At 43.6% G+C, this 25,608-nt stretch overlaps 1 long non-coding RNA gene across 1 annotated transcript; it reads right to left on the bottom strand.

Annotated features, from left to right (window-relative positions):
- Positions 1-1,933: 1,933 nt before the first annotated feature.
- On the bottom strand, positions 1,934-25,376 carry LOC118018028. The gene is made up of 3 exons (XR_004681296.1): positions 25,347-25,376; positions 21,640-21,685; positions 1,934-2,010 (listed from the first exon to the last, which is right to left on the bottom strand). It is a non-coding gene; the product is annotated as an uncharacterized LOC118018028 (long non-coding RNA).
- Positions 25,377-25,608: the final 232 nt, after the last annotated feature.

Genomic DNA, 25,608 nt, shown 5'->3' with positions numbered 1-25,608 from the left:
ACCCTCCACCCATACATCCAATATACAGTGGGAAGACCAGAACAGAAAAATCACAGTAGACACTCCCACTTAGAAAGGAGGTAATAATAGGCACTGGTCCTTAGGAAATCTGAGATCCAAGTGTGCGTGTCACCAAGTCCCCCTTCTCCAGAGGCAGGGAATGTGATAGCTCCCATTTCTACTGTTCTTCATGTTTTATGGTTGATTTCCTGCCCTGTCCTGATCATTCTTCTTTGACCAGGTTCCAGTCTGCCTATTTGCTTCATAAAAGACTAGTGCCCAGGGGCACCTGGGTGCCTCAGTCGGTTAAGCGTCTGCCTTCAGCTCAGGTCATGATCTCCGGGTCCTGGGATCCAGCCCCGCTTCGGGCTTCCTTCTCAGTGGGAGTCTGCTTCTCTCTCTCTCTCCCCACTGCTTGTTCTTTCTCTCTCAAATAAATAAATAAAATCTTAAAAAAAAAAGAAAAAGAAAAAGAAAGACTAGTGCCCAGGACTGGATGCAGCATTCCAGCTGGGGTCCAAGCGACAGAAGAGAGCAAGATCCTCAGTTGCCTTCATAATTCCAAATATCATACTTTCATAGATGCCTTCTAACACAACGTTTACTTTTTGATATTCATGTTAAACTAAAAGGCAGGGCTGAAAACAGAGCCCTGAAACAGTGGAAACACCCTACAAGTTGACTTGGATCCTTTAAATACAGTCATTGTGCCAATCGGTGTTTTTGACTGCAAAACAGTCACTTACACCACGGCTTGGCCATGACCACCACTGCCAGTGAATACTCAACACCACCACTTCAAGACTGTTCAAGCTGCTGCTGCTGTCACCGTGTATACTTTCCACACTACCCTTGCCTCTTAGCATCATCCCCTAAAAATTCAAAGTCCCTGGTGAGAGTGGCTGGGCCCAATTCACATGCTTCAGTCCTAGCTGCCAGGAAGTGAAAAGGAGAACCTTCTTTCTGCTTCCACGGTGGGAGCCAGGGCATTACAGTCCTCCAATATTGTATTATTTTTAGAAAATTATTCCAAAATAAGGGATTGCATATTGAGTGGACAAATATTATGGCAAAGGTTTACTCCAGTCATTTAGCAGGTTACTTTTCCTCTTAACTGTACTATCATCCAACTCATTTTTCCCATTTTATCCATAAGGATCTCTTGGCAGAGATTGTTAAAGGCCCTGCTGAAGACCCAGTTTGCCAACAGACTATCAAGTACATCTCTGATCTGTCAGGTCAGGGACCTGCCATAAAAGGAAATTTGATTGCCCTGGCCCTGACTTATTCTGAGAAATCTCTACTTCCTTTATATCTTTAAAAATCTATTCCTGGGTAAATATAGTTTGCAGAATCAACCTTTTCTCTTTGTAATGGACTGGTGTTAATTTTGTCTTCTCTTTATTCATTCCTCCTTATGGTAAGAGAAGGTCCACTCTTCCACTGTGTGGTTGGGATAGGCTAACCTCAGAACTCAAATACCATATAATTAATTGGGATAGGGCTCCTCAGTGGACTTATATTTGGCCAATCAGAGCACTGTTTCCCTCTGGCCACAGTGACTGGTTCAGGGATTGACACACGGTCCAAGGAGGCCAAGAAACAAAGATCACATCTTCCCTCAGGAATTCTGATTGAGAAATATTGAGAAATACTGAGAAAAAGTCTCTTCCTTTCCTCTGGGGTGGCCATCCTGGAGTTGCCAAGGGTATTAATATTAGTTTTCTAGGACTCTGTAACAAATTCCCAAACACTTGGTGGCTAAAAACAACAGAACTTTATTCTCTCACAGTTCTGAAAGCTAGAAATCCAAAATCAAGAGGGCAGCAGAGCCCAGCTCCTTCTGAAAGCTCTAGGAAAGAATCTTTCCTTGCTTCTTCTTGCTCCTGGTGGCTCCCAGCAGCCCAGCATTCATTGGTTTTTAGCTGCATCACTCCATTCTGCCTCTGTCTTCACATGGCCTTCTCTGTGTATGCTCCTCTTCTGTCGACGTGTCCTCTCCTCTTTTTGCTAGGACACAAATTACTGGAAATAGGGCCCACTCTAATCCAGTATGACCTCATCTTGACGTAACCAATTATATCTGCAAAGACCCTATTTCCAAACAAGATCTATTCTGAGGTTGTGGGTAGACATGAATTTGGGGCGTACACTATTTAACCCCCTACGGCTATCGTGGAAAGAGCCTGCCTGAGAATTAAGCCAATACGGAGGCAGGGATATGTGCCCTAGTATGGCCATATTTGATGGCCCCTGGACTGATGAATTACATGAGTTGGCAAGTTTCCCTTCTTTTCCTCAAGTCTCAGCTTGAAGTGACAGAAAGAAACTACCACCCTGACTTTTGCAAAATTAGAAAATCATTTGCACATGACCAATGTTCCAAACTTCTTCCTACTGCACGCGTCCTCCAAAAGTCTCTGACAGGAATTGTGCAATCCCACTTGGAAGTGGAATGGATTTACTTCATTTACTTCATTTGGCCAGGAAACAAATTTATTTTAAGCAGCTAGATGATTTCTTACAATGTATTCCACCATTATTCCTTTTAATTTTTATTATCAAAAATTTCAAAAATACACAAAAGTAGGAAGAATAGTATAATGAACCTCAATGTTTCCATCACCCCATGTTTGCTTCCTCTATACCTCCAACTTCCCTCCACCTCCTGTAGGATTATTTCAAAGCAAAATTCAGATACCATGTAATTAATTCATCTTCTTCAACCACTATTCTAAGTTTTAATCCCTCATTACTGCATTTGAGGAGTTTTGTCCCTTGCAAGACAATGCAAGGCACTTTGAACATAAAAAGTGTATGCCAGACGTCTGCTGAATGGAGACCCTGCCATCAGAATTTCTAGCCTATTAGGAGAGATAGGACAAGAAGCTCCTCCAGTGCTTACCAGACTTTAATGAAAATCACCTGGGGAGATGTTAAAATGCAGAAGCTACTCGAATATGTGGGAGGGGGTGGGGAATTCTGCAGTTCTAATAAGAACTGCAATGCTGGGGCGCACCTGGGTGGTTCAGTTGGTTAAGCGACTGCCTTCAGCTCAGGTCACGATCCTGGAGTCCTGGGATCAAGTTCCACGTTGTGCTCCCTGCTCAGCAGGGAGTCTGCTTATCCCTCTGACCCTCCTCCCTCTCATGCTCTCTGTCTCTCCTCTCTCTCAAATAAATAAATAAAATCTTAAAAAAAAAAAAAAAAAAGAACTACAATGCTGTTGGTCTGTCAGTCTCACTTTGAGTAGCCAGATCCTAAACCATAAAACAAAGGAGAAAAAGACAGAGTGCTGTGTAAGGTAGAGGTGATGGGTCACCAGGCTTAAGAACTAGATTTTTGAATGGTTTACCACAGTTACCCAAATTAATTTTTACAATATTCAAGAGTGAGAATAACACTGAACCAAGCACGAAGGGACCCACAAAAGAAATTTTATAAACTCTGCGAAGGGAAGGCACAGTTACCTATCAGTTCTAGGAAATCTATATGATAGAAAGTGAAAGTGTCTAGCCAGCTTCTGGTGACTCTTTTTCCAAAAACCTTGACCCTCCTGGGACTGGTCCTCCATATCCATTTTTGTACTGCTTGAACCCACCTACCAGCCACAGCTGATTGGACCAAAGGTGAGCATCTGACCTAAGCTGGGCCAGTGAGAGGGTCTCTCTTGAGAATTTGGTTTTGAGATTCAGGATGGTCAGTCAGACCCTAGGTATGGCTGGAATTGAAATTATATAAATATTCCACCTTCTGCCAATACATAGAGAAGCAAAGAAAACTGATTGAAAAAAAGAGACCACAAAAAGTACCTAGAAATGAAGAGAGCACTACCTACATTCCTTCGGCTTCTTGCCCCATTCTCCTCCCTCCTGAGGCCTAATAGCATTTCTGTGCCTCAGAACCCAGTCTCCTTATACTGAAATCCTCTAGGTGTTGCATTAGTGAGTTTCAGATCTTTGCAACCAATGAGACTGACAGACATGCTCATGTAACAAGTGGGGACAAAGCCAGAGAGGGAGAAGGGTAGAGCTGCTGGGCCTAGGACTGCAGGTCAAGTGGGTTTACCAGGTATGTGGGTAGATGAGAGGTCATCCCTAGCAGGAATGAAGTCTCAGGAACCAGAAAAGAAACTTCCTGCAGGCAGTGGGCTGGGCCCTGCCTCTGGCCTCCTTTGAGACCACCAGGTTCATGCTGCCTGTCTGGCTGCCACATCTCGCCTGAGAATTTGCCTCAGCCTTCCTGATTGTGTTCGGACTGGCCACACCATAAGGCACCTTGTTTCCACTAATCTTTGAGGGCTGTGGTGTCCCTACTGTAGAGCCCCTTGATGGTATAGTTGGTTCCTCCCAAGTGTCTGGGAAGAGCTGCTGCTGGCTGGTTGTTATTCTGCCCATCTTCCTCATCAGCATGCCACTCTGTGAATCTCTAGCCTGGGAGGTGCAAGAAGGAGTTTAGCCCACAGGTGGGTCCTGAAGTCTGTGGCAATGATTCAAGCCCAGCCCTTTTGTTACAGATAGATTGGTAAACTTACTTCTGTTTGCCCAGGACCATCCCATGTCACAGGACCCAGTTCTGGAAAACCAGGGAGCGTTAGTCATCCTAATTTTAAAGCCCTCGGGTCCTCAGTGGAAACCTGTTTTAACACTGTGCCTTGAAAGCATCATCCCCAGCCCCTGGGTGGCTCAATTGGTTAAGCGTCTGCCTTCAGCTCAGGTCATGATCCCAGGGTCCTGGGATCGAGTCCCATGTTGGGCTCCTTGCTCCGCAAGGAGTCTGCTTCTCCCTCTGCCGCTCCCCACTCATTCTCTCAATCTCTCTTTCTCTCTCGCTCTCGCTCTCAAATAAATAAATAAAGTCTTTAAAAAAAGAAAGAAAGCATCATCCCAGTTCTGGTAACTCCAGACCTCCAAACCCCACCATCCTGAGGATTCCCACACAACTGGAATTTCTGAACTGCTTTCTGAAATCACTGCATCTCTACTTACACCCATAGACCATATGGCAAATTAAGAGCACAGATTCTGAAGCCTCCCATTCACTAATTGGGTGACCTTAGGTAAATTATCTAAACTCTCAGTGCCTCACTGGAAAGTAGTACCAATAATACTATTCCTACTTCATCGTGTTGTTATGAGAAAAGTGAGAATAGCGCCTGACTGTATCAAAGTTGACAATTATTATCATGCCCTTACCCCGATCTAGTCATTGTCTCCTCCCACTAAGGAGACCCTCACCCCTGGGCATTCTTTCCAGTCTCAGTGGCATGGCACAGACCCAGACATAGGGCAGTGGGGGACCCAGGCTATCTACAGAGGCTTCACCTGGTCCTCCTCTCCCTGGGCTCTGATGTTGGTCCTCAGATCAGGGTCTAGTTTCTCTCATTTCTGGGCACAGTCCCTGAAGGGGAATGCTCATGGGGCTCTTTAGAAGGACCTAGCAGAAAGGGACCAGGAAAGGACTTCAATGGCTTGGCTAGCCCTCTGCTGTGGACAGAGGATCCCCATGTCTCTGATCCCCTGGCACGGTGGTCAGCCTAGTCCCTCAACCTGCTTTCTCAGCAGCCATGCTCTCACACCTGTCAGAAATGAGAATTCCAGAAATGAGAGATTCCAAGCCAGGAGGGACATCTCCTGAGAACTCTGCACACAACTACAGAATGCCTTGAGGACATTTTGTGTGTGCATGTTGGGGGAAATATAGGAAGTCCCTGTAGCCATCTATCCCACATGACCATTGACAACTGGAGGTAAGGTCTGTCTGCCCACAAAGGCACCTGACCCATGTTGATTTCTTCCCTCTGTTCACCACGGGAAGTGTATGCACCAACGCAGGCTTTGGATGTCACGACGAAAGCAAATCCCAAAGCTCCGGTGCTGGGTTTCAGGCCCTCTAAGGAGAAAACCCCATGGGTGCATGGAGGTCTCACCACCTCCCCTTGGGCCAGCCATGCCAGGCCAGCTCTCAAAGGCCTCTTGTGACTGTCCTTTCTCTCATCTTTCCCCACTGTGATAAATGTCCTGGGATTAGCCCTTCTGTGTTTATTGGATGAGCAATTTGTGTCTGTCTGAAAAGCTATGTCTGAATAATGTTTGGCACGAGCTAAAGAAATGTGAGCCTCTGCATTCCCCTCCAGCCGGCTCTCTGGAGCCAGCCCGTCTCCTGCCAACAGGGTTAGACAGCTCTGCAGCTGGGTCCGCAGCCTAAACATGTTTGTAGGTGGAGAGAGGGGGAGTTGGTAGGAGGGGGAGGGAGGTGCCTGCGGTAGGACCAGAAACCCAGAGGGACGGAAGAGCAGAGCAACTTTAGCAAATCTGGTGATTGTTCTGGAGACCCTGTAATAATTTGGGGACATCACAGATGCCCATGGTGGTCACCCAGGCCTGAGGACTGGAAAACCAGGGCCCCCTGTGCCACTCAGGAGCCTGGGTGCTTACCTGGGCCCAGAGTCCCAGATGTGAACTACAGCAAGAGATACTCAAGGGAGTTCAGTGGGTAGCATGAGGATCCCAGGTCTAGAAAGGAAATTAGTGCTGTGTGCTCTTGAGGTTTGTGTGGGTTGGGGCCAGGTAGGGGGTGTTAGGGTATACTGAGGCTGTTTAAATAGGTCCTGACTCCATCCATTTGGGTCCTGAAACTGGGGAAGAAGCTTGCAGCAATCAGGCGACACAGTTAGGACCAAGAGGGAATTTGGCAGGTGTGGGTGGGTGTGTCAACAACCCCCACCCCCTCACTCCTCCAGCAGCCTTCTGCTGTTCTCCCTCAGCATTCTCCTGCTCTTCTCTTAGGGTGCACATCACTGCTCTCTTGTTCCCTATGACTCAGCTCGCAGTCTTTCTCCACCTCCACCTCACTCTCCCCAAGTCGGTGATCGGACTGAAGGCAGGACATCATCCATGTGCCCCTAACAGCGAGCACAGAACTGGCCATCAAGGAGGCATCAAAAATGGTGTATTGAGTCTTGATTTTGGCTCAGGTCATGATCTCCTGGGTTGTAAGATTGAGCCCCACTTCAGGCTCCGCACTGGGCATGGAATTTGCTTAAGATTCTCTCTCTCTCCTGCCCCTCCCCCTGCCTAAAAAATGGTTTACTAAGTAAAGGAAAGAAGGCAAGGCTGGGAGCTCAGACTTCAGTGGTCACAGACTCACAAGTAGGTAGCAAATAACAAGTGAGACAGAAGTAACAATGCAGGAAATCCATTCAGGAGTGAGAACATGGCCACAATAACACCATCCTCGGAGTCTGGTCTGGGTCAAGGCTTATAGACTAAGTCATCTTATCAGGAAAGGCCCCTCGAGGCTCTTCTGTATCTGTACACTCATCTTGGTGTTCCACATCGTTTCATCCATTTAGTTAATGTGCTTTGAATCCCTACCTGTATCATCCTCTGTAGGATACCATCTGTCTCCTCAAATAGAAAACAAACAAAACAGGACAAAAAACAGGTGTACCCATACAAGGTAGGAGCAATCTATGCTCTCACGGAGGTGTAGAGAGAAGGTTATAAACATTCAGGGAAAAAAAAAAGAGGTTAATTTAACTTGGAAGAGCAAGGAAGTTTTCATGGGGATGAAGGAGATGCGTTAGACCTGGACCTGGAATAGAGTCTGCATATGTACCCCTAGTGTGCCGTTCATCCCCACCCCCTTCCCTGCTGTCAGTACTCACTCAATCTGGTGTCTATGGCAGATTTTGCTAACTGATTCTTTTACTCTTTCACTAAGCCCGGGTATAGCCACAGAATCCTTCTCAACACAGCAACATAGCCAGATGGTCAGAGCAGGCCCATGAGAGAAGAAAGGCATTTGTCATCACACCTTGGAAGGTGTATACTGTTGAGACATGCAGGGATCACCAACAGAAGGAACAGAGTGAGGAGGGGCACAGTGGTGGGGAGACACTGAATGTGTACAATGAAGGTGAGTGGGTTGAATAGGGAGCAGTGGACAATGTGGCTGAGATTATCTGGATTAGTATCTTGCCAGGTTAAGGAATGGGGGTTTCAACCTGCAGAAGGCAGAGGCAGAGGCTTGCACAACTGAGCTGTGTTCAGAAAGACAGTCTGGCAGCAGTGGACAGGGTGGACTGGGATGGGGAGAAGCTGGAGGCGGATAGACCAGCCAGATGACTGTCCCAGGCAACCAGTAATGGAGCCTCCTGTGAGCTCTTGCAGCACTTGGCAAAAGCATCTGTTTAACACTCACCCTACTGTCTCTCTCGGAGCCGTCTTTTGACAGCTGGACAGCCCTACAAGCTGCAGGATCCTTGACATCAGGAACTGTTTGCTGCCTCTCTGGGGCCCCAGGCCTGACATGGTTCTTGGCAGGTGCTCATTATATATTTGTGAATTACTCAATAGGGCAGTGAAAATAGGACAAGGGGTGTACAGAAAAAGGCACACATTTCTGGGATCACATCCTGTTTAGCAAGTACAGTTCCTTAGGCCTGTACATTGGTACAGCTGTCTTTTGATGTGCGTGGAGAAGTAGAAACACATGCAGGCAGCATGGGCAAGGAAGGAGTCACAGCTGACTCCAAGAAACTAGGAATTGCCTTCTCTCTCTCTCTCTCTCTCTGTGTGTGTGTGTGTCTTAGGGTTGCCAGAGCTTTTGGCTTTTTAGAGAGAGGTGGACAGACAAATGGGAGACCTCATAATCTTTACTGTCCTAAGGTGCCTTAGGAAGTATATTAAAACCCTTTTTTGGTGGCAAGTGGCAGAAGTTCAATCAAGCAAGCCTAGGAGGAGTGGGAAGCTTATAAGGTGCATTTGGGGACCACCAGAATGAAGGAGTCCAACAATGCCAGACTCTTTCCATCTCTAATGTCTCCTTCTCTCCACATGTCTGTCAGCCTCATTCTCACAACCTGGCTTCCCCCACAGGCTGGAAGCATGGCTGCCAGGAGCCTGGGTCTCACATCTGACCGCTCCCCAGCCAGAGAATCACTAAATGCTTCCTTTCTCAGGTCCCAATTTCAGAGATCCCAGGAGAGGACTCTGATTGGCTTGTGTTGGGACCATGCCCCTGGCCTAACACCTAATGCATCAGCTAAGGAAGCAGGGTCATCTAAAAAGGAAAAAGCTTCCACCAAAACCTTATAGTTGAAGTGAAAAAGGAGTATTTCACAGAAGTGGAGCTAATAATAATAATCCTGCAGTGTCTGGCTGTTTCAGTCAGTAAAACATGTGACTCTTGATCTTGGGGTTGTGAGTTCCAGCCCCACATTGGGTGTAGAGATTACTTTTTAAAAAAATCCTGTCTGAGTAGGCATAAATTAATTCTTCTGCACAACAACCCCAACAGGTGTCACTGTTGTAGTCATTATTACCCTTGAGAATTATTACTTCAGGAAATCAAGGCACAGAGAGGGTAAGTAACTGTCATAGATCACACAGCTAGTAAATAGAGATGGAGCTGGGATTTAAATCCATTTAATCTAGCTCCAAACCCTATAACTTCCTATTATGTTATGTTGCCTATTCACTACAGAAGGAAAGAAAGCAAGGTGTTGGGCTGTGAGGAAGGAACCTTGATAATTTCTCCTGGGAAAATTCAAAGCCCAAGCTGAGGAACCTGTGGGAAGTGATTGGTCCAATGCCATGGGAATCTAGAATAAGAAACACCACCACCCATCTTAATCTCGCTGGAGATATCTGAAAAGGACTGTTTCATTGTGACTTTTTTTTTTAAGATTTTATCATTTTTTAAGTAATCTCTACACCCAATGTGGGGCTTGAACTCACAACCCTGAGATCAAGAGCCACACATTCCACCGACTGAGCCAGCCAGGCACCCCTCATTTTGACTTCTTTTTCCCTCCATCTTTATTTACTTAAAGTAGAATTAGATAAAGCCAAGAAAAGCAAATGTGAGAACAATGAGGTCCCATTTTCACCTATTAAAAATTTAAGCAGCAGTATAATAGCCATGCTGGCAAATGGTGGGAAGATGGTTTGCTTCTAAATGACTGGTGACTGGATAAAGTGGTCCAGCCAGTGGAGAACAATTTATTTGGCCATGGGGGTCAAGAAGTATAGAAGCTTTCTTTAACTTTGACCTGGTAACCTTACTCTTCAGAAACAGCTCATTGAATCACAAAATAAAACCCAACTAGTGCTGTGTGCAAGAGATATATCTAAAATAGTGTTCCTCAGAAATACTGAAAGTAAAAGAGTAGGAAAAAATAGAAAACAAGAACAAATGCCATACACGCAAATACACGCAACAAGAAAACAAAGGTTTTGGTATTAATATTAGACACGGTTGAATTCACAGAAAATCAGAAAATAAGATACAGGCAAAAATATTATAATGATAAAGGCAGAGAGCAACAATGAAGATCTGTCATAAATATTTATGCACAAAATAATGTAACATCAGAATTCATAAAACAAAAACAATAGGAAATACACAGAGAAATGGATATAAATACAGTAACAGTAGAAAATTTTAATTCACACCTCTTAGCCCATGGTCAATAAACCATACAAAAAGTAAAGATATAGAGGACTTGATTTGCTAAATTAGCAAGGTAGATTGAATTGAAGCTATCAAGCTCCATACCTTGAAAACCTGGAATTTGCACTTTGTTAAGTATCCATGGATCATTAACAACCACACGTAAGGCCGTAAAAAACAAACAAAAAAACCTCAATACATTTCAAGAAGTAGAATGAATACAGATAACAGTTTCTTTTCACAATGCACTAAAACTAGGAAGTGATAGCAAAAACAGAAACTGTAAAGCAATAGAAAAGTTGAAAATTAAATAAAAAACAGTATCTGGGTGGAATATTATTCCGTGTTAAAAAGGAAGGAAATTCTGACACATGCTACACAGGACATTACATACACTAAGTGAAATAAGCCAATCACAAAAAGACAAATACTGTATGATTCACTTATAGGAGGTATCTAGAGTAGTCAAATTAATAGAAATGAAAAGTGGAACTGTCATTTAAAGGGGAAGCAGGAGGAGTGGGGAATGGGGAGTTGTTTAATGGGTACACAGTTTCAGTTTTGCAAGATGAAAAAGTTTATTTCGTATATTACACAACAATGTGAATATACTAAACATTACTGCACTAAACGCTTGAAAATGGTTGAGATGATAAATTTTGTGTTATATGTATTTTAAGAAATTCTCTTAAATAATTCTCGGAGTGTAGACTATCTTATGAAAAAAAGTGATCACTCCCAAGGAAACAGTGCAAAAGACAGGTCAAAGGAATGAGTATTTTCATGGTTCCTGGCTACGTCTCACATAATCTTCAGGAGAGAATTCAGAGGGATAAATTTTGAACAGTGCAAGCCCTGAGACGGACATACTGTGTTTGAAAATGTTGGTTTTCTTCCTGCATTATTTAGCCAGCTTGTGTGCAAAGCCCTGTATTAAGACCTAGAGAGACCAGAAAGCGTGGAGTTTATCTCTACTAGTTTATCTCTACCACCGAAGCAAAGGCCCAGAAAACAAAAGAAAATTCTGTTCAACCCCACCAGGTAGTTCCAAGTAAAAGGAGAGGCAGAGGGAGTTCAGATGACCAAAGATTAGGTTCTTCTCTGAAGCTGAAGCTGAGCCCTTCCTCACCTGAGCTTCGGATTGTGGCTTCCTTATTGTGACCATAGGTAAATCATTTTACCTCTCTGAGAGCCCCTTTTCTCATCTACAAAATGGAACTGATAGTGCCACCTGGTTTTCAGGAGGAACAAATGAGGGAAGTGTGTGAAGAGTTTAGAGCCTCGCATCTATTCAGCACACAGGAAATGCTGGTTTGCTGCTGGTGCATGTATTTTATAGACGAGCAAGTGTCCTCCAACTCAGCTACATTACTTGTTCTCTTTGAGGGTTTTGATATTCCTGGTTCTTCCCTTACTAAAATTCTTCCAAGATTCTGACTACACACTTCTACATCAGGTTGTCAGCTCCCTGAGGAAAGAGACAAAGTTGACTCTCCCAGGTATCTTCAGGACCTAACACTTGGTCCAAAAAAAAAAAAAAAGACTCTGTAGCTTCAAGCACCTCATCAAAGTCACAGCTGCTCTGGGGCACCAACCACTATGCCATGAATACCTGGGCCTCAACAAACATGGCAGATGAACACGTCTATGAATACTTGCTACGTGGTCAGCAGCAAGTCCATATCGTTTGGAGGTTTTCCTTCTCTCCCTGCACCTGGCAGATAGCATCCTTCATGCTTAGTAACTTAGTTTATTTTTTAACTAATTTATCCATCCACGGCAGTATGTCAACAATTAACAAAAATTACACTAGAGATCTGTGTAAAATGCAGTGGGAACTAGGAGGAGGCACAAAGCCTCACTGGACCTATCAGGGCAGGCTTCACAGAGAAGTAGCATGAGCTGGACTTTGAGTGATCTATAGGAAAAGGGCATGGGGGTTAATGAAAGAATATACAGTTAAAGAGTAGAGCTTGGAGCCCTTGGAGTTTTCTTGCAAGGCTGAGCAGCTGTTTCCCATGAGGCCATGCCCAATGGCAGGAACGCAGCAACTATTAAACTCTAGAGGGCTCTCTCCATATCCTCTCACTGCCTCAGCCCTCCGGGCCTTACATCATGGGCCAGAGCTTTCCTCTAGGGAGAACCAAGCTCTGCCAGAGTCCCATTGTGAGCAGTAATGGAACCTAGATTAGGATCTGACTGAGTTATAGTCCTAGCTTTTCTATTCTTAACTCCTAGGCTTTTATGGAGCTCTGGGGGCTGAGCTGCTTTTTAAAAGCCCACACATGGAAAGCATGGTGGGTACAACTGGCTCACCATTAGGAAAAAATTTAAGTTTAGAGTTCCAAGTCATGGCTGACATTAGAATAAATTCCAGATGGCTGAAAGATTTGAATGTAAAACATGAAATCACAAAAATAGTAAAAGAAGAAAATAGATGAATATTTATAATTTTGGAAGGGAGGGGGAGTACGGAAGACCATTTTAAGTTTAACACCAAAGACAGATAATAAAAGATTGGTAAAAAAAAAAAAAAATATATATATATATATATATATATTCATGTACAAGAAGACAGGCACGAAAGTAGAAATGTTAACAAAGAACTACAATTTCAGAGTTAATGGGTATAAAGAAAAGAGGCCCTAGACCATTCCTTGGAGTGGTTAATTAGGAAAATGCACTTGGAGTATCCGATGTGGTTAATCCCTTCCTTCTCCTCACATTTGACTAATCAGACAGCTGCAAGAGGGATTTTCCCCAGACCAAACCATTAAGTATGGGCTCTTGGGCCAGATGCAAAGCCTTGCCCCAGACAACAACTAATGCCCAAGAGGGGAAGAAAACTGCTGTACTCAAAAGACAAGACAGGTCCTCTTCTTCCTTTTATACACCCCCACATCTCCAACCAACCAGCACATTCCACTCCTCCACGAAGTTACTACACGCAGGCTCAGTAAACAGGACAGACAAGAACAAGAATGCACAATTTAAAAATGAACAAATGTCTTAAAGTACTAAACATTTGAGAAAAGTCAGAACAATGAAACAAGGCCTTCAGAATCTATCATCAGGAACTCTAACATCCAAGAAACAGAGTTAGTAACTACCAATGAACAAGACTTCAGCTTAAGTGTAAATAACGTCTTCACAAGAAATGTGAAAGGATATTTCATGTATTAAAAAGATTTAAGAACTTGTTTTTCCAAATAAAAATTCAATGGGCTGAATCACAAAATAGATATCAATGAAGAGTCAACAACAGAGTTGAAAGGTCAAGTGGAGAAATTCTCCTAAAATGCAGTTCAAAGAAACAGAGGTCACAGGTATAAAAGAGAAATTAGAAGCAGTGGCAGGTTTGGCCCATTGACTAGAGTCTGCCAACCTCTGTTCTATGGCTCTCACTTCCCTCATTTGTAAAATGAGGGCAATCATTGTGCCAACTTCATAGGGTTGTTGCGGGAATTAAGTGGGGCAATGTGTCAAGTACTTTGCCCATTGCCTTGTGCACAATAAGCAGTCAATAAGTGCTAGTTATTATTGATTGTATTTGTTCGGATAGATGCTAAGAATGAAGAGAAGGAGGTCACTGTGCACACGGCAGGCCCAAGTCTTAAAGGGGCTTAAAGGACTTCATTTTATCATTTTTATTAGTCACTTAATAAAAATACCTCATGTTGGCATAGGGGAAAAAGAAGTTAGGAAGCACAGAAAATGGATCCAGAAGTTCTGTCATCCTATTTGATAAGCATTCCAGAATAAAAGAACAGAGGGAAGACCTAGGCCTAGATTAATTATGATGAAATATCAGAACACCAGGTATAAAGGAAATGCCAAGCAATTCTGTTCCGTTCTCTTACATTTGTGAGTGCATTTTTCCAGGAAGAGGATCCGAAACACGGATCCAGTTCTTAAAAGAGCAACCAAAAAGGAAGTCTAAGAATTGCTGTCCTCTATGAAGAGAACGTCTCCAAACAAGGAGGCTGGTGAGAAGGGGCTTGACCCTTAATTAAGGTTGTTCTACATCTCATGCCTTTCACTCTTTTTTTCTTGCACACCTGCAGAAGGAAAGATTGATCAGCTCAAAACCAGACTGCCCTCAACTCAGCACATCATTATACTTTCTTCTCTCTGGGAGAAACATCCGCAAAGGTTTTCACTCAGGAATGTGTCTGGTTTTAAAAAGTCTCTAAGACTCAACAGTGCTGGTAGCATTTCCTCCTGTGAACACCTTGCTGGAGAAATGGGAGGAAGGGGAGCCCTGCGAGCCCACTGCAGCCCTGCAGCATCAGGGTCACAGAGACATGGGCCTGCTCAGTAGGCAGCCCAGGTCAGGGGAGCTGGAGACCTGGATCCACACTTTCCAAGTGATCCAGGCAAGTCACTTTTACTTTCTGAGCTTCTGTTTCCTGGTCAGTGAAATGGCAACACACTTGTTCTGCTTCTCGGGATAGTTCTGAGGCTAAGATTTTTACCAGTGAAGACTCTCTGAGAAAGCAAATTCTAAACTAAGAGTCACTGATGCAAATGCCTTTAACTTGTGAAGTGACCAGGGTATGACATGAGGGAATGGTGCAGACCTTGACCTAACAAACGTGTTTGGGAGCCAAATTTGGCCCTGGCTCACCAACTTGTGACCCTGCCTTAAACAAAAATGAGGGTAATTACAGCAAAGCAGCTCTCAAAATTGGTGGAAAATAAAATTTTTCTCTACCCTGTTATGGGTTGCATTGTGCCCCCCCAAAAAGATAAGTGGAAGTCCTAACCCCAAGTACCTCAGAATGTGACCTGATTAGGAAATAGGGTCATCGCAGATGTAATTAGTTAACATGAGGTCATACTGGCATAAGACTGACTCCTTATAAAGAAGACAGCCATATGAAGACAGAAAGACACAGGGAGAATGCCCTATGAAGACAGAGATTAGTGATGCATCTATAAGCCAAGGAATGGCAGGATTGCTAGCTCTCGTGGGAAACCAGGAGAGGGGCATGCAACAGATTCTCTCTCAGAGTCCTCAGAGGGAAACAACCCTGCTGACGTCTTGATTTCAAACTTCTAGCCTCCAGAACTGTGAGAGAATACATTTCTGTTGTTTTAAGCCACCCAGTTTGTGATACACTGTTACGGCAACCCTGGGGGAAACTAATACACTTCCCTGAAGGAAACTTGATTTTATATCAGGTATGAATTTCTGCTTCTCAGCATGAGTCAGTGGGACTCCCAGCTTAAGCCTTGGCAGGGCCAGGACTGGGGTGAGGCGCTGAGGGTCCAGAATTTCGGGAGGCAGTTCCTCTTAGGTTTCTGCCAGTGCTGATCTTCAGAGAGAGTGCCTCCTCGAGAGCCAGGAGCCTATCTCTGGCCATGCTGGGGTGTGTGGCGGTAGCCCTGCTTGAACGCGTTATCTAGTATCTTCGAGTGGTGCTTTGGAGCTGATTATAAAATGCAGTTTCCAGCCACTTTAACCTAGGGCAGAGCAAACATGTATTTCTCACAATCTCAGAATACTTCCTCTTTGCTTAAGGTAGAGGCTGAAGGGTAGCAGAATATGCCACCCCAAAATAGGACTGCAGGAGTTCAGGACATGCCACCCCAAATTATGCCACTTTGGTATGTTGATTATTTTAAGCTGTAGGTACTTGAAAAACAGCAAATGCAGGGAGCAAATGAAATCCCCTTCTCTGCCTAAATCCCCCAAAAGGAACTCAGTTGTCATAAATCTCCCGGGGAGTTTCATCAAGCAGGGAAGATTGACTCTCATCACAAGGGAGCAGGCTAGAAACCCACACCACACATAGACAAACTCTGTCACACACTGTTACATCTCCTATCCTCCTAGGGGCCAATTCAACTTTCCCCAGAATCATTTATTCTCTGAGCCCTGCATCCTCCCCTCCCATTTCCCTATTAAAATGGTATTTAATCCTAAATTCTCTTTTTTTTTACGATTTTATTTATTTATTTGAGAGAGAGAACGCACAGGAGCTAGGGGAGGGGGCAGAGAAGCAGTCTCCCCGCTGAGCAGGGAGCCTGATGTGGGACTCGATCCCAGGACCCTGGGAGCATGACCTGAGCCAAAGGCAGATGCTTAACCAACTGAGCCACCCAGGTGCCCTTAATCCTGAGTTCTTTTTTTTAAAGAGAGGGAACACAAGCAGGGGGAGTGGGAGAGAGAGAAGCAGGCCTCCCGCCGAACAGGGAGCCTGATGCAGGGCTCGATCCCAGGACCCTGGGATCATGACCTGAGCCAAAGGCAGCCACTTAACGAATGAGCCACCCAGGCGCCCCCTTAATCCTGAGTTCTAAGCCACCTTGGGGAATTATTAATTTTTCCAGGGGTATCTCCCCTGTATATATATGAGATATATATATTAATAAACTTCGGTTTGCTTTTCTCTTGTTAATCTGTGTTTTATTACAGGAGTCTCAGCCAACTCAGAAGGATAGAGAGAAAATTATGAGGATGGGATCACTGAAACCCTACCCAGATGGAATTCTGGGAAAACTGGCAGAAGGGTAAGAGTTCTTATTAAAATCAGCTCTCCTGGATCTCTGTCTGTAGTGCCCAATTGAGAGAGGAGGGTAAAATTTTATCTTGTCCCTTCATCTTCAAATTCAGATTTGTGTGAGAAAAATATTTTTAAGAATGAATTCTTTGAACTGTGACTCTTAGGAATTTGGTTTTTGGGATACCCTTGGGTTATTTATCCTTTCCCTCCCAGGGACAGCTATTGCTTTCCTGTTTGTCTCATTTTATGTCCTGAGAGCTTGATTTGGCATGCAGGTTGTTGGTTCTCGTGCGTACAAGTGAGTAGTTCTGGATCTTGTCAGGGTTGCATCTTTTGCACCCTCTTTAGGGATACCACCTGTATCCATGTTAAGTCACAAAAGGCTTATTAGTCTTGGTTTTGAGCCACTTGACAAGTATACCTTCAGTTTAAATGAAAAAGGAAAAAAAAATTTATTTCTTTTTTAAAGATTTATTCATTTATTTTAGAGAGAAAGGAGGAAGGGGCAGAGGGAGAGAGAGAATCCCAAGTAGACTGACTTCCTGCTGAGCAGGGAGCCTGATGATGCCAGGCTGGATCCCATGACCCTGAGATCATGACCTGAGCTGAAATCAAGAGTCGGATGCTCAACCAACTGAGTCACCCGGGCACCCCAGGAAAAAAATAATTTAAAAAAGAAGTTTAATACTGCCAGAAATAGTTACTGTTTGTTCCAGCTGATAATAATATATTGAAAGGATTAAGATTTTATTTATTTATCTGACAGAAAGAGAGAGAGAGAGCACAAGCAGGGGGAGGGGCAGAGGGAGAGGGAGAAGCAGGCTCCCCGCTGAGCAGGGTACCCGTTGCCAGGCTCCATCCCAGGACCCTGAGATCATGACCTGAGCCAAAGGCAACTGCTTAACCAACTGAGCCACCCGGCTGCCCCTGAAAGGATTTTTAAGAGCTGTATGGTCAGAAAATTGGCCTAATTTGAAGCCGATACTCAGAGACTGATAGGAGTTGTTTTCCCTTGATCCTGTTCCTCTTATGGGGACTTCTCAGTCAACTGAAACCCTCTTCTCAAACCCCTGCTGACTACATGCTCCACCAACCCTACTTCCTTCATGTTGGCATGATTTTGCTGAGGATAAATTTGGAACTCCATTGGCTTCTTTGGAAAACTTAAGATTTCCCCAAATTGGCTCTTTTAAGACCTCTTCCTTCCCACTGTTCCTTCTTCCTTTTGCCACTTTCAATCTTCCATTCCATTCCCTTTAATTTTTTGACTCTGCCTACCCTGCCACACTTCTCCCTTCCCACTTGAGCCTTCAGCTCCCTATAGACACTTGAACTTTAAGCCCCCTACTCTCCATCAGGGGCTGTTGAGGGACCCAGAGACCCCCAAAAGCAACTACTTGAGGCTGAAAAGGAAAAAGGAGCTTTTGGAAACTGGGCAAGTGAAAATCTTAAAAGTCCTCTCCACAAATATAAGTAAAAACTTTTAGCCATCTGAGTGGATCCAACTGTTCTTTTATAAACTAGCAAGTTTTGTATTAATGTACCCAACATATGGCTAAAATTTTAATAAAAGCTATAAGATTTCTATGTTTGTATGTTTATGTATGTCTATATATGTATGTTAGTATATGTGGTATTTTTCTACCTCTGGACGATATTGTCTAATTGTGAAAGAGCTCTATTTAATTGGCTTAATGAAAAGTAAGTGCTTATATAATTTTTTTTTTAAGATTTTATTTATTTATTTGACAGGGAAAGAGAGAGCACAAGTAGGCAGAGTGGCAGGCAGAGGGAGAGGGAGAGGCAGACTCTCTGCTGAGCAGGGAGCCAGATGTGGGGCTCGATCCCAGGACCCCAGGATCATGACCTGAGCCGAAGGCAGCCGCTTAACCAACTGAGCCACCCAGGCGCCCCTAGTGCTTATATAAATTAAACGTTCTCTCAGAGCAATATAGAAACTAACCCAAATGTTTTTTATGCACTTCCAACAGGTGTGAGGTGATATTGTGGTTTGTTTGGGTTTTTAAGATTTTATTATTATTTATTTATTTGACAGAAAGAGACAGAGAGAACAGGCAGAGGGAGCAGCAGAGGGAGAGGGAGAAGCAGGTTTGCCACTGAGCAGGGAGCCTGACATGGGGCTCGACCCCAGCACCCTGGGATCATGACCCGAGCCGAAGGCAGACGCTTAATGACTGAGCCACCCAGGTACCCTCATTGTGGTTTTGATTTAAATTTCCCTGATTAGTGATGTTGAGTACCTTTTCATGTACCTGTTGGCCATCTGTATTAATTCTTTGGAAAAATGTCTATTCAGATTCTCTGCCTATTTTTTGTCAGATCATTTGGGTATTTCTGGTGTTGAGTTGTATGAGTTCTTTGTATATTTTGAATATTTACCCCTTATCAGACGTATGATTTGCAAATATTTTCTCCCATTTAGTAGGTTGCCTTTTCATTTTGTTGATGGTTTCCTTTGCTGTGCAGAGGCTTTTTAGTTTAATCCCATTTGTTTATTCATGCTTTTGTTGCCTTTGCTTTTAGGGTCAAAAAAAAAAAAAAGCCATCACCAAGACCAACATCAGAGAACTTACTGCCTATGTTTTCTTCTAGGAGTTTTATGGTTTCAGGTCTTACATTCAAGTCTTTAATCCATTTTTATTTCATTTTTGTATATGGTATAAGATAGTGGTCCTCTTTTATTGGCTTGCTCTTGATAAGAGATTGTGAAAGGTTTTTCTTTACCTTTTAAATAATCTGTCTGGGGGGCGCCTGGGTGGCTCAGTCGTTAAGCGTCTGCCTTCGGCTCAGGTCATGATCCCAGGGTCCTGGGATCGAGTCCCACATCGGGCTCCCTGCTTGGCAGGAAGCCTGCTTCTCCCTCTCCCACTCCCCCTGCTTGTGTTCCCTCTCTCGCTGTGTCTCTCTCTGTCAAATAAATAAATAAAATTTTAAAAAAAAGTTTTAAATAATCTGTCTGGAAAACAAAGATTCTGTGTTTAATCAAAATAATTTCCCATGCTTCATATCAGGTCTTTGATTACTTAAGAAAACTCTATTAAAAGTTTTTAATAGTTCTCTATTAAAAGAGCTAAGGTTTTTTAAAACTATGTAATTTTCTGTATTTGCCTTTGAAATCTTTAATAGTCATTTTGTCTAAATCTTTAATTATCACTTTAATTATCACTTAATTATTCTACAGGATTTCTGGAACATCTCAAAAGACTTGTTCTCTCTCCTTATAAAAAGAGAGATTAGATTTATCTGACATGTTATATTACATGGGAAGGATTGTCAAGCAAGTTATATGCAACCTTCTTAGGTTATATTTGTATGGGTATATGTTATTAATATAAGTGTTCTAGAAACTGAATGAAATTCCTAGAATCTGATACATCCTGGTATAATGTCATCGGTCGCAATTTTAGTTGTCATCTTAAAATGTTGTATGCCACAGAGATCATCAAATTTCCTTGTTAATTCTGTCTAAATGAACTATCATCAGATCTTTAATCATGACCATTTTTAAGTCTTCTTTGGTCAGTCAGTTGTTTTGTTTTTTTTTTTTAAGATTTTATTTATTTGCGAGAGAGAGAATGAGAGACAGAGAGCATGAGAGGGAGGAGGGTCAGAGGGAAAAGCAGACTCCCCGCCGACCAGGGAGCCCAATGCGGGACTCGATCCCGGGACTCCAGGATCATGACCCGAGCCGAAGGCAGCCACCCAACCAACAGAGCCACCCAGGCGCCCTTTTTTTTTTTTTTTTAAGATTTTATTTACTTATTTATTTGACAGAGAGAGAGAGCACAAGTAGGCAGAGAGGCAGGCAGAGGGAGAGGGAGGAGGCTCCCCGCTGAGCAGGAAGCCCGACGCGGGGCTCGATCCCAGGACCCTGGAATCATGACCTGAGCCGAAGGCAGCCGCTTAACCAACTGAGCCACCCAGGCGCCCCTTTCAGTTATTCTTTTACTCTGATATTTTCTAAAAGCTTCTGCAAGCAGCTATGATCCAAAAATGCTTTCTCTTCAGAACAATTCATGGAAGGAACTCTGAAAAGTCCTCTAGATTGCAGGTTTCTCATAACGTTAAGGTTATACCATTGACCTGGGTAAGAATTTCTAGAGCTCTAATGAAAAAACAAAACGATTTAAAAAACTGCTAACTCAGAATCAAGCAAAACATGAATTAATTACATGGGGCTGAATAAATTGATGAAGATGATTATAATTTTTATGACTTTTTATTTGAAACATCACTGGTTCTTTAATGTTTTGCTTTCCAGATTTAAGGAGACTTCTCCTCTTTTTCCTTAAGTGATCTGTGACTGGCTGCAAGTTGGCAAAGTATACCTATGTAAAAAGAATTGAAGCATTTATCTTTTCTCCCTACCTGATCATGACAGAATTCAGAAACTCTTGAGTGTTCTTATTTTCATGGCAATATGCCTATTTGCTTAAGTTCAGTAAGAATCTTGCAATAGGACACAATTGGAAATATTGCTTATTTTACCAAGGGTTTGACTGGAATGTCGTATTTGAGAGTGAGGAACACAGATTAAGATATAACCAGACAGCTTTAAGGCAGTAGGGTTGATTTTTAAGGGGCCAGTGCTTATTAAGCCCCCTTTTGAGAAACCACCTGGTACCTTTGCTTTCAGGGTTTTCCGTCTTACCAGGTGAGTCCTGGCAGGCTCAGTCCCCTCAGGATATTTTCGGGACCTGAAACAGAGAAGAATTCATCCAAATGTATAGATATTCATGTGAAGTCTGATAGTGAGTTCTGGTGTGGCTTCCTAGCCTTGAGAGGCTTTTTTAAAAGTTCATTCTGAGAGGGCGCCTGGGTGGCTCAGTTGGTTAAGCGACTGCCTTCGGCTCAGGTCATGATCCTGGAGTCCCGGGATGGAGTCCCACATCGGGCTCCCTGCTCAGCAGGGGGTCTGCTTCTCCCTCTGACCCTCTCCCCTCTCGTGCTCTCTATCTCTCATTCTCTCTCTCAAATCAATCAATCAATCAATCAATCAATCAATCAATCTTTAAAAAAAAGTTCATTCTGAGATTCATTATGAAAGTTCCAGCAAAGCAACTTTTTAAAAAGATTTTATTTATTTATTTTTGTGAGAGAGAGAACACACAAGTGGGGGTGGGGGCAGAGGGAGCAGGCTCCCTGCTGAGCAGGGAGCCCAACATGGGACTTGATCCCAGGACTCTGGAACCATGACCTGCTCCAAAGGCAGACGCTTAACTGACTGAGCCACCCAGGCACCCCACAGATTGTGAAACTTCTTGAAGAATTTTCAAAGATGAGGAAGAAAGGGTAGCAGAATGTGCCATGCCAAAATATGATTACAGGAGTTCAGGACATGCTACCCCAAAATATGCTGCTTTGGTGTAATGATTGGTTTGAGCTGTAGACACTTGAAAAATAGAAAATGCAGGGAGAGTGTTCTCTGAATTTCTCTTGTCTGTCTAGAGACAAGAGCCCCCAAAAAGGAACTCAACTGTCATAAATCCCCACCCCAGGAATTTCATAAACTAGGGAAGACTGACTCTTGTGATAGGAGAAGTTAACACCACACTCAGGCAGACTTTGTCACAAAACATCCTATTTCCCATCTATTCTTCTAAAGACCCATTCATCTTTCCTAAAAATCACATCCTCTCCCCTACAAGGCCTACATACCCCCTTCCCTTGTCCCAGTTAAGATGGCATTTAATCCTGAATCCTAAGCCACCTCAGGAGCTTACTCATCTTCCCTTGGGTATCTCCCACGTATACATGAGGTACACATGTTAATAAAGTTCTGTTTTTCTTTTGTTAATCTATCTTTTCTTTTCTTTTTTTAAGTGGGCTCTACACCCAACATGGGGCTCAAATTCATGACCCTGAGATAATGAGTCGCATGCTCTACTGACTGAGCCAGCCAGGCAGACCTAACCTGTCTTTTATTACAGGGGTCTCAGCCAAGAATGCAGAAAGGTAGAGGGGAAATTGTTTTCCTCCCTGGAAGGTTTACAAATTTTAATTCTCTCTCTCCCACTTACCTCAATCACTCCTATCTATCAATTACTCAGTTAGTTCTCTATCCTGGGTGCCAGGGATTTAAAAATTGAATGATACACCAAAGGTGGGAGCAGTGGTAGATAGATACATTTAAAAACATTTTTAAGGGTGCCTGGGTGGCTCAGTTGGTTAAACAACTGCCTGCGGCTCAGGTCATGATCCCGGAGTCCCAGGATCGAGTCCCACATCAGGCTCCTTGCTCGGCAGGGAATCTGCTTCTCCCCCTGACCCTACCCCCTCTTGTGCTCTCTCTCTCTCTCTCTCAAATAAATAAAATAAAAAATCTTTAAAAAAAATTTTTTTTTAAAAAAGGAAAGGAAAGGGGCACCTGGGTGGCTCAGTCGTTAAGCATCTGCCTTCGGCTCAGGTCATGATCCCAGGGTCCTGGTATCGAGCCCTGCATTGGGCTCCCTGCTAGGCAAGAAGCCTGCTTCTCCTTCTCCCACTTCCCCTGCTTGTGTTCCCTCTCTCGCTGTGTCTCTCTCTGTCAAATAAATAAATAAAATTAAAAAAAAAAAAAGGAAAGGAAAGAAGGAAGGAGGAAGGAAGGAATTACCATAAAGTATAATAAATGCTATTAAGAGACACAGGTTTAGGGGCCTATGAGAGCTTGGCAGAGTGGTATATCACTCAGATGACCAAGGAGATGAGATAAGAACATGGTACCTACACTGCCTCTTTAAGAATGAGTAATTGTTGGGGCACCTGGGTGGTGCAGTCGGTTAAGTGTCTGACTTTGGCTCAGGTCATGATCTCAGGATCCGATCTTGGGGTCGTGGGATCAAGCCCTGAGACAGGCTCTGTTCAGTGGGGAGTCTGCTTCTCCCTCTCCTTCTGCCCCTCCCCACCTCTAAAATAAATACATCTTAAAAAAAAAAAAAAAGAATTGTTAGTCAGATGAGAAGAAGAGAAGGATGGATGAAAGAGATTGATTAATAAAGCCAATTAGATCTTCAAAACAAAACAAAGAATGACACCCGGGTAGCTTGGGTGATGGGCAAATATGGTGCCAATTGACCAGAAAAGTGAAGGATATAAAAGAAAAGGGATTGATTAGGTCTTGGACATGCTGAGTCTTAGGTGCTTGTAGATATATGAGGAAAGATGACCAACAGCACTTCCAAAGTGTGTTCTAGGAGCCTGACTTCCAGGAGATACTAATATTGCAGGGGGAAAAGGGAGCGGGGGTAGACTGTGGAAGGCTGTATTAGCCCAGATCCCCTGGGAAACAGAGCGGAGGCAAGAATTATATGCTGATGCCTTTTATGAAGGTGCAAACCCTAATCCTCAAGAATGATGTAAAAGACATGAGGCAGGGAAGGACGAGAAACAATGCAAGATGCAGGGAGGAGCAGCTGGTGGGCCACAGAACTACACTGTTGGCTACAGTTCAAGAAAAGCAAAAGGCTAGGGGTCCAGGACTTGGGCAGTGGTAACAGAAACTGAGAAAGCAGATTGTATCCAATACAGATGCCAAATAAGTTTAAGAAGTATTGGGTATTACATGCCCTCTCTTGGAAATTTGCAATGCATTTTAGCACATTAACAGTTCTGGAAGTAACTTAGCAAGGAAATAAATTTCATTTTATTTAACACAGTGTTTCCCAAACTTATTTGACCACAGAAGCTTTCCTTCCTGCCCTGCTCATCTGTAGAACTCAGTTCTGGTCAGCTGTGGATACTGCAGTCTGGAGCAAAGGAGATAGTACGGATTGGAGGTAGGGATTTGAGAAGCATATAGGTAGTGTTTGAAGGCCAGAGGATGGAGATCATCCAGGAAAAGTCTGTAGAATGATCCTAAGCCAGAGTCATGGGCTATACCAATATTAAGGGACAAACACAGGAAGAAGATCCCTTAAGAGAGAAGGAAGAAACATCAGCAGAATTTGGATAATCAGAAGCTATCACTAGGTAAAGCAGAAAGGAATTTATGAACAGGTATAGGTGAGCAGAGGACACCCTAGGACCGAGTGACTCAAAAATCTATCCTGACCATCAGACACTACCCAGGAGCTTGTTAGACATGCAAAATCTGAGATCTCACTCCATATCTACCTTTTACCTGGATCCTCGGGTGATTCACATGAACATTAAAGTTTGAGAAGCTCTGGCTTATAGCATTGCTGCAAGGAGTGGAGGAGTAGACTAAAATGGAGTTTCCGGAGATACCTGTAAACCCTCAGAATCACCATGCCTCTGCCATTGTAATTAAGAAAGAAGCCACAAAAACACTAGTGCTGCAGGAAGCTGCTGAACTAGGAAGCTGGTGATCATGAAACCAGCCGGCCTCTATCCACACCAGCAAAACTGATGCCTCACCTGCTGCTACTCCCCTCTTCGTTCCAGGATCAAGCCTCAGGTAATGTCATTGAATTGGCAGTTCCTAAGTCACATGTGGAGTGCCAGCTGCAAGGAAATCTAGGAAATGTAGCTTCCCAGCCATAATGTCCTAGAAGGAAGTGGAAAGCATAAACCAGTCAACAGGATCCATCCTTGGAGGTGTCCTGGAAAGTATGACAGGTGCAGATAGCTATCCCCCAATATCTATTCTACCCTTCATCCATGGTTATAGGATCTTCAG

Source organism: Mirounga leonina, unplaced genomic scaffold (genome assembly GCF_011800145.1).
Source record: "Mirounga leonina isolate KUSES-001 unplaced genomic scaffold, KU_Mleo_1.0 Mir_170, whole genome shotgun sequence".
NCBI classification, from domain to species: Eukaryota; Metazoa; Chordata; class Mammalia; order Carnivora; family Phocidae; genus Mirounga; species Mirounga leonina.
This window is presented reverse-complemented; position numbering and strand designations above follow the sequence as displayed.